Here is a 10950-nt window from a genome sequence, read left to right as displayed (position 1 = left end):
GAGGGGGCACTGGCCATGTCCCTCACCCCCATCCTCCCTGGGGCCGGCCAGGGCCAGTGCCCCCTCAGGAAGAGAAAGGCTCTTGGCTATTTGTACCACAATGACCCTGCCAGCTGTCTTCTGTCCCCTCGTGCTCCTGGGTGGCACTGAAAGATTTTCTGCCCATGGAGGTCTCTGAAGGGCCTCAAATGTCCCTGAGTAAGACCTAAAAATATGTTACTTGGGGGGGGGGTCCCATATTTAGGTCCTTGCCCAAGCTGGTCTCTTCTCTCCCCTGGCTGATTTCCATGTCTCTGTATATGCCTCTGGAGTCGGTGCCTGAAGCTCAGAGGAGTGGGGTACAGGAGAGGTTCGGGGTCCAGCCACCTTGCAGTGAGAGGCAGGCATAGTGGGGTCAGGTGGATCTGGGTTCAGGCCAGTCTCTGGCATTTATTTAGTAGCTGGGTGACCCTGTGCAGGTTGTATAACTTCCCTCAGCCTCCATTTTCACATCTGTAAAATGGGGTGGGGCCATCCCAATGCCCTCTATTGCTGGGAAATTAAATGACCTAGTATATGGTCAGCTTTGCCCTGCAGGCAAGGTTTAATCTGCGCAAAGCAGATGGGTCTGAAATGGCCTCAGTTTCTGCATCTAGGAAAGCGGGTAGCTCTTTCATGCCTAGCTGGTCTTCCAAGGGATCTTGTGAAGCCCACTGTCTCTGGGACCCGGGTACCAAGTTTCCAGGTGGAGGAGGCTGGATCAGCCTGGGGTGCTGGTCTGCGAAGAAATTCCATTAGCAGATTGCTGTATCCGAGCACACCAGATGGCCCTGCTGCCCAGCCCCCATCACTGCCTTCCCTCACTCCAGCCAGGGGCTGTTGCTGACTCACACCTCCTAGAAGCTGTGTGTGTGTGTGTGTGTGTGTGAATGTGTGATATATGTGGGGTGAGGGGGAGATGGAGGGGAAGGGAGTACCTGGCTCTGATGTCCTCCCAGCCAGCCCAGGCCCAGCTGCTGATGGGTTCCAGAGTGGGAGTGAGGGGGGCTGTGATTGCCTTCTCATCTCCAGAAATTACCTTCATGGGAAAGGAGGAAGGAGGGGCAGGAGGGCGCAGTTGTCATGACCTTTTAAGGTCATCCTCCTCTTCTCTCCTTCACTCACACCCTTGGAAAGTGGAGGCTCCCCCAACAGACACTCTGGAACACAGCCACTCTCACAGACGAGCAGACACACAAGGCCATGCACATGTTGAATATTCACGGACCCACCGCATCCTGGACATGCAGAGTCCCCACCCCCACCCCGACATCACAATGATAGACTCACACCAGCTCACTGATGGACGCATTTGGGGCACACCCCCTCCCACACAAACACAGGCCCACGCCTCCTTGAGGACCTTCTGGCTTTATCTTGGTAGGAATTCTCCAAGTGCAGCCGCTACCAGATGAGAAAGAGGCTTTGGGGACACAACATGTGTGATGTAAGAGGTGAAATTAAAACCCTGTGTGAAACCATCTTTAACAACTGGTCTTTGATGAAACTGTGGGTTGAGGAGGGCAGGAGAGAAAGAAAGCTGACAGTGCCCAGTTGGCCTGCTCTGGCCCTGGTGAGGGCTTGGCCCATCAGGAGTCAGCCAAGACACCCCAACCTGGATTCGGAGCTGGTACTGCAGAGTCCCTGGGCTAGGAGCAGCTGAGGCCAGCAGGATGGATGGAGGATGAGTTGAGAACATCCTTTCTCCCATCCTTTCTCCCATCCTTGTCCTTGGATCCAATGGTTCAACCTCCTTTAGCCCACAGTGGTCCTCTGTCCATCCAGCCATCCAGCCATCCACTCCCCTAGCAGTAAGCAAGGTAGCTGATCTCTCAGCCCTTAGGGAGCTGCCAGGCTAGGTGGGGAGAAGAGATAGGAGAAGTTGGAAGATCATGACCTAAGAAGCACACTCTGAGGGCTGCTGGAGCTTGGAGAAGAAGGGATGGTCATCATGGACTCAGTCTGCTGTAGGAAAGCCAGTTCTGACTGGGAATCAAAAGACCTTGGTTTAGGATTCCATTTTGAGGTTGTATTGTTGTTCTGTCGCTAAGTCGTGTCTGACTCTTTGCAACCCCATGGACTGCAGGCATGCCAGGCTTCCCTGTCCTTCACCATCTCCCGGAGCTTGCTCAGACTCATGTCCACTGAGTCAGTGATGCCATCCAACCATCTCATACTCTGTCATCCCTTTCTCCTCCTGCCTTCAATCTTTCCCAGCATCAGGGTCTTTTCCAGTGAGTCAGCTTTTCGCATGAGGTGGCCAAAGTATTGGGGCTTCAGCTTCAGCATCACTCCTTCCAGTGAATATTCATGGTTGATTTCCTTTAGGATTGACTGGTTTGATCTCCTTGCTGTCCAAGGGACTCTCAAGAGTCTTCTCCAGCACCACAGTTTGAAAGCATCAATTCTTCGTCGCTCAGCCTTCTTTATGGTCCAACTCTTATATCTCTACATGACTACTGGAAAAACCATATCTATAAGAGCTGTATGACTTCAAGCAAATCACTTACTTCCCTGGGCCTCAAGTTCTTCATCTTAGATGAGGAAGAAGGTGGGAAATTTCTTGGTTCATTATAATCCACCTCACAAATGTCAGGGGGTGGGGCATCTAATCCCTGCCTCAAAGAATGGGTGTGATTCCAGTAGGGATTGAGGAAAGTGGTTTTCAAGTGGAGAGGACAGGGTGAGCAAAAGCGTGGGAGCCAGAACATGGAGGTGTGTGAAGGAACAGCAAGCAGGGGGAAAGGATGGAGCGGAGTGACCATGCGTGTGGGAACGAGGAGTGGCAGGGCATGCCGAGGCAAGGGAGGGTGGGCACCGACTCCAGGCCTCTGAGCCCTCTGCTGTCACATTTGCCCAGGCTGCTTGGAGCCAGGCTGGCAAATGCAAAGGGCTCAAAGTCCATTAGAGCATTGCATGGATCTTGGGAGGTGGGCAGGGTAGCCTTGATAGTGTTCATTTCCTGGAGCAAGAAACTGAGCCCTTAGGAAGTAAGCCACTTACCAAGGCTTCCTACTGACTCAAAAGTAAAGTCAGGCTGGAATCCCAGTCTCCACGATATGTTTTGTTTTTTCTGATACAGTAATAGCACAGAGGTGGGAATGAGTTGCTGTGTTCTTTCCCAGGGAGACTCATTCTTCAGTGGGCTTTCTAGACAACGTGACGGGATCATGGGCAAGCATTTGGAGGAAGAGATTTCTTCCCTGTCGCCCCATATCCTACCACAACCAGTCAAGACAGATTACTCAGGGTTATGCTGACCCTGACAGCAAGTGCTCATTGTGCCGGATGGTTTGGGAGCCGGACTGGGGAGGAGGTTGGGGCGTCAGTGACTCAGAGTCCCCAGGCAAACTCCCTAGACTGCAGGAGTTGGCTGAGGACACTTAGAAAAAAGTGTTGCATAAATAGCCCCAGCACAGAATTAAGCCCTTCCCCACCCTATCTGAGGAGTGAGAGTGAGTTACAGCCAAGAAGATGCTGTGCATAAACATCAACTTTGGGTTCCCATATGAATTCAGATCCCTGCTCTGCCTTGTATTACGTGTTTCTGATGAAGTCACTTCACTTCTCTGACTCTCTGTTTTCTCCTCTGTAATATGGGGATAATAATGTCTACTTTGCAGTGTGACTACGAAGATTAAATAATATGTTAGCCTGACTGCAGTCCAGGAGTCCTCCCTGGAGGAGAGGGGCTTCCAAATAGAGTCCAGTTCCAATACAGATAAACTGGAATACACCACTGGAAGGATACAGCCTCGGAGGCAGGAGTGGGCCACACATCAGCACCCCTACTGTCCCTGTAGGGAGGTGCATCAACTCTCATGCAAGAATTATCTGTTAAGCCCTGATTCTGCTCTAGGCCTGGCCTCTCAGAGCTCTCAGGGAGATGAGACCCCACAGAGACCAGAGCAGTCATGGGGATGGGAGGGGAAGCTGCTGGGCCTACCTTGGGTGTGGGGTGAATGTTCTTTAATCCCTGCACTGCCTTGCCCCCTCTTTCTACATCTATAAAATGGGAATAATGACGATAGTTCCTCGACAGAATCATTGAATTGAATAAGTAGTCAATTTAATTGGGAGACTAGGTTTAACATGAATACACACTATGTGTAAACTAGTTAGTGGGAAGCTGGTGTACAGCACAGGGAGCTCAGCTCAGTGCTCGGGATGACCCAGAGGGGTGGGATGGGGGTCTGGGAGGTCCAAGAGGGAGGGGGTACGTGTATACGTCTGTGTATGTGTACAGCTGATTCACTTCATTGTACAGCAGAAACTAACACAACATTGTAAAGCAATTATACTCCAATTTCTAAAACTATGGAGAAAAAAATAAATATACTAAATGCTTAGAAAACTTAACTGATGATTATTATGCCAAGTGAATGGCAACTTGCCAGATAAGCAGGGGTTGGAGGGCTACATTCTAGGCAGAGGGAACAGCCTCTGCAAAGGCCCAGAGGCTAGAGAGGGCATGGGTTCTTTGAGGATCTCAGGGAGGAAGTGGTGGTGGATGGAGACAGGTAAGGGACCAGGCCTTGGGAACACACGTAGGAGGGAGCGAATTGAGTCGGCCCCACCCCACACCCCAGCAGCAAGCCTGCCCTTGTCACTGTTGGGAGGTGGTGGAGGCTGGGTAGAGCTGAGACCCTTGGGTGGGGCTAGGGGGTGGATATTATTTTAATCTTCCTCTTAAAGCATAATTGCTTTTTGTCAGTGGGTGTTCTGGGACGCGCCTCCCCACGAGATTGCTTTCCAGGCTCCTCTCCTCCAGGAGACAGGCAGGGCTGGGCCAGCTCTGCGCTACTTTAATACGCTGCAAATGCGATTTCATGGCCGCAAATGAGATTAGGGCCAGAGGCTCTGCTTTCTGGTAGAGACGGTGGGCAGGCAGTGTGGGTCAGGGGCTGGTGCTGAGCACGGAATGAGGTGGAGGGAACCAAGGGATCCAAGCAGTTGAAGCCTGAATAAGCAGTTTCTTGTAACTGGAGCTCCCTGGACCTGCTGGCTCATTCCAGCTGCAGAGTAGGCCCTGAAGCCCTGTCCTGGGAGTGGGGGTGCTCTGGGCTGTCTCCCCAAACTCTCCACAAGCGCCGCATTAAGGTAGAGGTTGTGATGACAAATGCTGGCTCTACAGCTATATGGCTTGGGTCTAAGCTTGGCTCTTCAGCACCTGCTACTGCCTCTGTTTTTTCATCTGCAAAAGGGGTTTACAGTTGTACTGACCTCACACACAGCTGTGAGCACTTAGTGAACATGTATAAAAAGCATAGACAAGTGCCTGGCACACGCATCTTGTGAGGTGTGTGCTAAGTCGCTTCAGTTGTGTGTGACTCTTTGCAACCCCATGGGCTGTAGCCCACCAGGCTCCTTGGTCCATGGAGTTCTCCAGGCAAGAATACTGAAGTGGATTATCATTTCCTCCTCCAGGGATCTTCCCAACCCAGGGATTGATCTTATGTCTCCTGGAGGTGGGTTCTTTACCACTAGTGCCGCCTGGGAAGCCTGCTTATGAGGTTCACACTCCAAATATTCATGCTCTAGAAGGGGAAAAAGGCCACCGAGGGCTTGCTCTCTGGAAGAGAGAGGGCTATTTGGGAAGCAGGCATCACTATCCCAGCTGCAGTGGGGGCATCTGGAGAACTGGCAGGGAGGAAGAAAGCATCTATTCTTAACATCTTCCCTCACTCATTCAATGAGCACCCACCTGGCACCTATCCTTTACCAGGCAACAGCCTGGGCCTTGGGGACAGGGCATCACCAGGCACAGTCTCTGCCTTCAGAGACAGAAAAGTCAATAGTGGGTCATGAGCCAGGCCAGGGGGAGGCCCAGGGACTGTGGGTCTGATGCCCCTGGGTGGAGTTGGGGGCTATGGGGGGAAGGCGTTGGGGAAGATTTGCTGGACGTTACTGCATTTGTGTCTTGAAGAAATATCATGAGTTATTCAAGCTGGTAGACAGAGGACAATCCAGCCAGAGCTTAGGTGAAAGGCAGAAGGCTGGAGAGACCAGTGCCCATTCGGGGGACCTCAGGCATGTAGCTCTGCCGGAGCATGGGTGTGAGGCAGAGATTGGCTGGGATGAAGCTGGAGGGCCTGGGGTGAGCAGACCGGGAGACTCCTGAGTCAGCGCCTCTCCTGAGAGTAATGGGGAAGTGTTTATCGAAGCAGAGGAGGGGCATGGTCAGATCTCTGGGTGGGAAGAAGAGGGGTGAGGGAGCTGGTTGACCCTGCTGCCACCTCCGCCCACGGCTCTGTCCTGAGTGCACCCTTTGGCAGGGTCCCTCTTCCGCCCCTTCTGACAGAAGGGAATGGCAGGAGGCCTTTACTGCTTACGCCTTTATTCAGTCCTTTGTTAACAAGTTATTGATTTTTCCCAAGAAAAATGCCCAAAAGCCACATTGCATCTTTAACAAAGTGATTCACAGCGTGATCATGGGACTGGGGCTGCCCCAAACGAGAGCTCTGGTTACCAAACGCTGAGAGGACTCCTTCGATGCAGCGATCAATAAACGTGCCCGCTGAGCTCAGGGACGCGGAGTCGGTATCAGTCAACAAGGAGAACAGCACACCCATAACAATCATTGCAAGTCTCCCATTGCAGAGCTGTGGCTGCAGGGGCTCCAGATTGGCACAGATTGGCATAAACCTGAGGGAAGCTTGTTTCTGGGCTGTCTGCCATGCGCCAGGTGTCCATTCTCTCACCTGATCCTCACTGCACCCCTACAAGGTAGATTATCCTTACTGTTTCGCAGATGAGGAAGGGAGGCCCAAGGGAGTCAGAAGTGAAGTGAAGTGTCAGTCATTCAGTTGTGTCCAATTCTATGCAACCCCATGAACTGCACCCCACTAGGCTCCTCCATCCATGGGATTTCCCAGGCAAGAATACTGGATTAGGTAGCCATTCCCTTCTCCAAGGGATCTTCCTGATCCAGGGATCGAAGCCAGGTCTCCCGCATTGCAGGCAGACTCTTTACCATCTGAGCCACCAGAGAAGCCTGATAAGACAGTCAGAGGACTTGCCCAGGCGCTTGCCACGGGGCCTGGAGAAGGCAGGGTTAAAGCCTCACCTGGCAGATTTCAAGCCCATTGGTAGTGTTCTTTGCTGCCCAGTGTGGTGGGGCTGGGCCAGTCTGGTCAGGCCTGAAGGATGGAAACGGGATGCAGGACAGGATTAAGACTGTCAAGTACTCCATGACAAAATGTGGAGGCACATGCATTATGCCCAGCTGCCATTGACTGAGCAGATTCAGGTCACCTCCACACAGTTGAGCACCAGAGGAAGGTCAGAAGGGGAGCCCCCCAGTGCCTCCAGGATCTACCACCCAGTCAGCAGGTGAGCCACACTGAAGGGGCATAGCTGGAGCTGGGAGCAAGCTTCCATCAGTGATCCCAGGCATAGCTTCTGGACACTGGGACCCTGTCACACAGCCCTGCCACCCATTTGTGCTAGACAGAATGGGCTCCTCTGGGCACCCCAGCTACTGCCCTGGCTTACAGGGGCCTGGCCCACCTTGCCCAGCTAAGCCTCCAGGGTGCTCCACCTCCCTCTCCTTTGACTCTGGTGTCTGCAGGTGGCACGCTGTCACAGAGCATCTCTCTGGACCCATTCAAAAAGTCAAGTGTTTCCATCTCTGAACTTCACCTGTTTCTTTTTCTAATTTATTTTTTACTGAAGCATAATTGAATTACAATGTTGTGTTAATTACTTCTGCACAACAAAGTGGATCAGTTATCATATATATATATATATATACACACACATTCTTTTCCATATTCTTTTCTGTTCTGGTTTATCACAGTACTGTACTATATTCTTGCCTGGGAAATCCAGAGGCGCCTAGCAGGCTACAGTCCATGGGGTCGCAAAAGAGTCGGACACAACAGCAGCTCAACAACAACTATAGAGTAGGACCTTGCTGTTCATCCATTTTATGCACGCCAGTTTGTATCTGCAGTCCCGCACTCCCAGTCCAGCTCTCTCCCACCCCTCTCCCGCTTGGCAACTACCAGTCTGTTCTCTATGTCCCTGATTCTGCTTCAGAGATATTACAGGCTCATTTGTGTTGTATATCAGATTCCGCATATAAGTGATATCATATGGAATTTGTCTTCCTCGTTCTGATTTACTTAGCATGATCATCTCTAGTTGCATCCATGTTGCTGCAAGTGGCATTATTCCATTCTTTTTATGGCTGAGCAATATTCCATTGTATACACATACCACATCTTCTTTATACATTCACCTGTTGATGGACATTTAGGCTGTTTCCTTGTGAATTTGATCTTCGTGTTGTCCCAGTTTTAGGAGTGAGGGATGGAGTAAAGGAAAAAGTGATATGCTTTGGTGGTTATGACCACAGGCTTTGGAGCCAGCAGGTCTGCATTCGAATCCCAACTCTGCTGCTTTGAAGTTTGGACAAGTCCCTTAATTTCGCGGAGCATCTGTTTCCTTGTCTTAAAGTGGAGTAGCAGCAATAATCCCTGGGGACTGTGAGTGTGAAGATGGAATGAGTCAGTGACTAAGTGCTGGTCACCGCACCCGGCTCATAGTAAGAGCTCCCACGTTGGCAGGGAGTGAAGCATGTGAAGGTAGCTGAGTGTGAAGATGCGGAGGTGACGAGGATGGCAGTGGTACCAGGGTATCAGATGGGTGCTCGGGCCCACAGAGAGGGGCTCACCCAGCAGGTGCCTCAGTCAGGGGCCTTGTGGGAAAAAGAAGGCAGTCAGATTCAGTCATTTGAGGGGAATTGATCAGAGGGGTTGTTTGCAAAGTTGAGGGTGATGTTTAGGAAAAATAAAAGGGACAGTGTAGTCCCCTGGGGGCTAGTAAGTCAGAGGACCCCTTACTGCCCCTTACCCTTACCAGGCAAGAGAGGGAATGATGACCTGGAGGGGCAGCTATGGGAGAGTGCTGCCTGTCAGGCCGCGTGGCCCTGGGGAGGGGACCAGCCTACCTAGAGAACCAGCCAGGAGGATCTTCCAAGCTCCCTGATGACCCTCCCATATACCCAGCCCAACCAGAACCCGGTGAAATAGTGACGTAGATAGCCTTCTGGGCACAGGGCAGGGTGGAGACGCGGGAGAATGGGAGACACCCAGCCCTGTCGGTGACAGGAGAGGAGACTCAGCTGCATCCTCCAGCCAAGCTCACCAGCTCTCCAGTTGGAGCTCTCTCAGAAGAAGCTGGGGGCCCAGTCCTTGGGCTGCTTCTTTGGTGTGGGAGGGGCTGAGGGCAGGAATGGGGACAGGCTGGAGGGAACCACAGACCGAGGGGTTCCAGGTGCCCCCAGCAGATCTCTGGCTGCAGTGACTGAAGCTCAAACTCTGCTCAGCACCTTAAGGGGTAGGATGTGAACCGGCCCCCAGGCGCCCCAGTGGGAGTTGTAAGTGAAGCACAAGGCAGAGCCAGTCTCCCCTACTCACCCCCAAATCTCTCTAGAAACTTCTAGGTTGAGCCTCAGCTGATGTGAGGTCAGAGCAGCTGTGGATTCACCACTGTAATTAGAGGAGGGGGGCCCTCCTGGAGTCTGCCAGCCTTCAGCCAACAAGTGAACACCTGCTGTACACGCCACTGAGGCTCAGGGGAAGTGGCATTTGGAGGGCAGAGACCCTCTTAGGGAACTGCCTTGGCTGACAATTGTCAGTAACTCAGGGAGGGGCAGGGACTTGACCTCAGGTTTATTTCCTGTCGGGAGTGAACTCAGTAGCGCAGGTGCAGGCAGGTGTTACCGTCAACAGAGGGCTGTTCAGGGCAGGAGAGAAGGGAGTCAGGAAGGGCTCCTGGATGACATGTCTTGAGCTGGACCCTGAGGATTTAGGTAGGAGGGGAGGAGAGCTTTCTGGCAAGGGGGCTGCCTTGAGAATGGTGGCTGTGGGAATGGGCTTGGAAGCCGGGAACAGAGTGAGTCTGGGGAAGAGAGTAGGTGGGGGGCTGGAATATCTGGGGTGGGGTGAAGGCTCCGGTGCTGGGTAAAGATGTGCAGACTGTGCCCTGCAGACTTTTTACTTCTCTGTCTCATTTCTTCTGGGGTAAAACCTGCCAAGCAAAGTTGTTTAGCAAGGAAAAGAGCAAGCATTTTGGGAACACTTAATAGGATCAGCACTAAGGGCTTTGCCTGCATTGTCTCATTCAGTCCTCATAGCTGCCTGATTTCCCCACTGTACAAATAAGAGAGCCGAAGCTCCGAGAGGGTTAGTATTTGAACCAGGGTCACACAGTTATCAGCTGCTATTTGCTATGAAACCCACTAAATTTCCCACTTCATCTATCCCCTCCCTGTCCCAGAAGCCCAGTTCAGCTGCCCAGAAGAAATGGAGATAAAATGTTGGGGTGGGGGACGGGGAGTAGTGGTGGTGAAAGAATGGGAGAGATGGAGGGGTAGACTCTTCCTGCTGCCCAGCTACCCCGCGCCAAGCTAAGGGAGGAAGCAGGACCCCTCCTTCCCCAAGAGCTGGCCTCAGATCCGGAGCAGTGGCTGTGGGCTCCTTAATGGCTGTGTTTAACCCCTGGCCTCATTGAAAGAGGCTGCTCCAAGTGTTCTCTCCTAGGGGGAGGGGGTGGGTAGGGTTACCTATTAGCTGTGAGATCAATCATTACCTGCTTCCCCTCACAATGGAATCTCCCTGAGTCATCAAAGCTTGGGGCTGGTCCCCTGGGGCAGGGGAGCAGAAGGTCTTCTGGGCACTAGGGAAGGAGGTTCATGTCCCTTGGCAGGGGGAGGCCAAGTTCCCTTTACTGGGAGAGGGGGATGAGGCAGGTAGAACAGCTGGGCGTGGGGGGAGGTGGAGTAGCTGGGGAAGGGGGTTCATAGTGTTGTGACGTAGGAAAGCCATGTCCAGTCCCCTGGCTGGTGGCCGTCTCCCTGGTGAGGAGTAAGCAGTTCTGGGGGGCAAGGTTAGTGAAATACAGGAGTGAGTGTCCCAGAGGCCCTTG

Source organism: Bison bison, unplaced genomic scaffold (assembly GCF_000754665.1).
Source record: "Bison bison bison isolate TAMUID 2011002044 unplaced genomic scaffold, Bison_UMD1.0 scf7180017864181, whole genome shotgun sequence".
Lineage (NCBI taxonomy): Eukaryota > Metazoa > Chordata > Mammalia > Artiodactyla > Bovidae > Bison > Bison bison.
Note: the sequence above shows the minus strand (reverse complement) of the source record.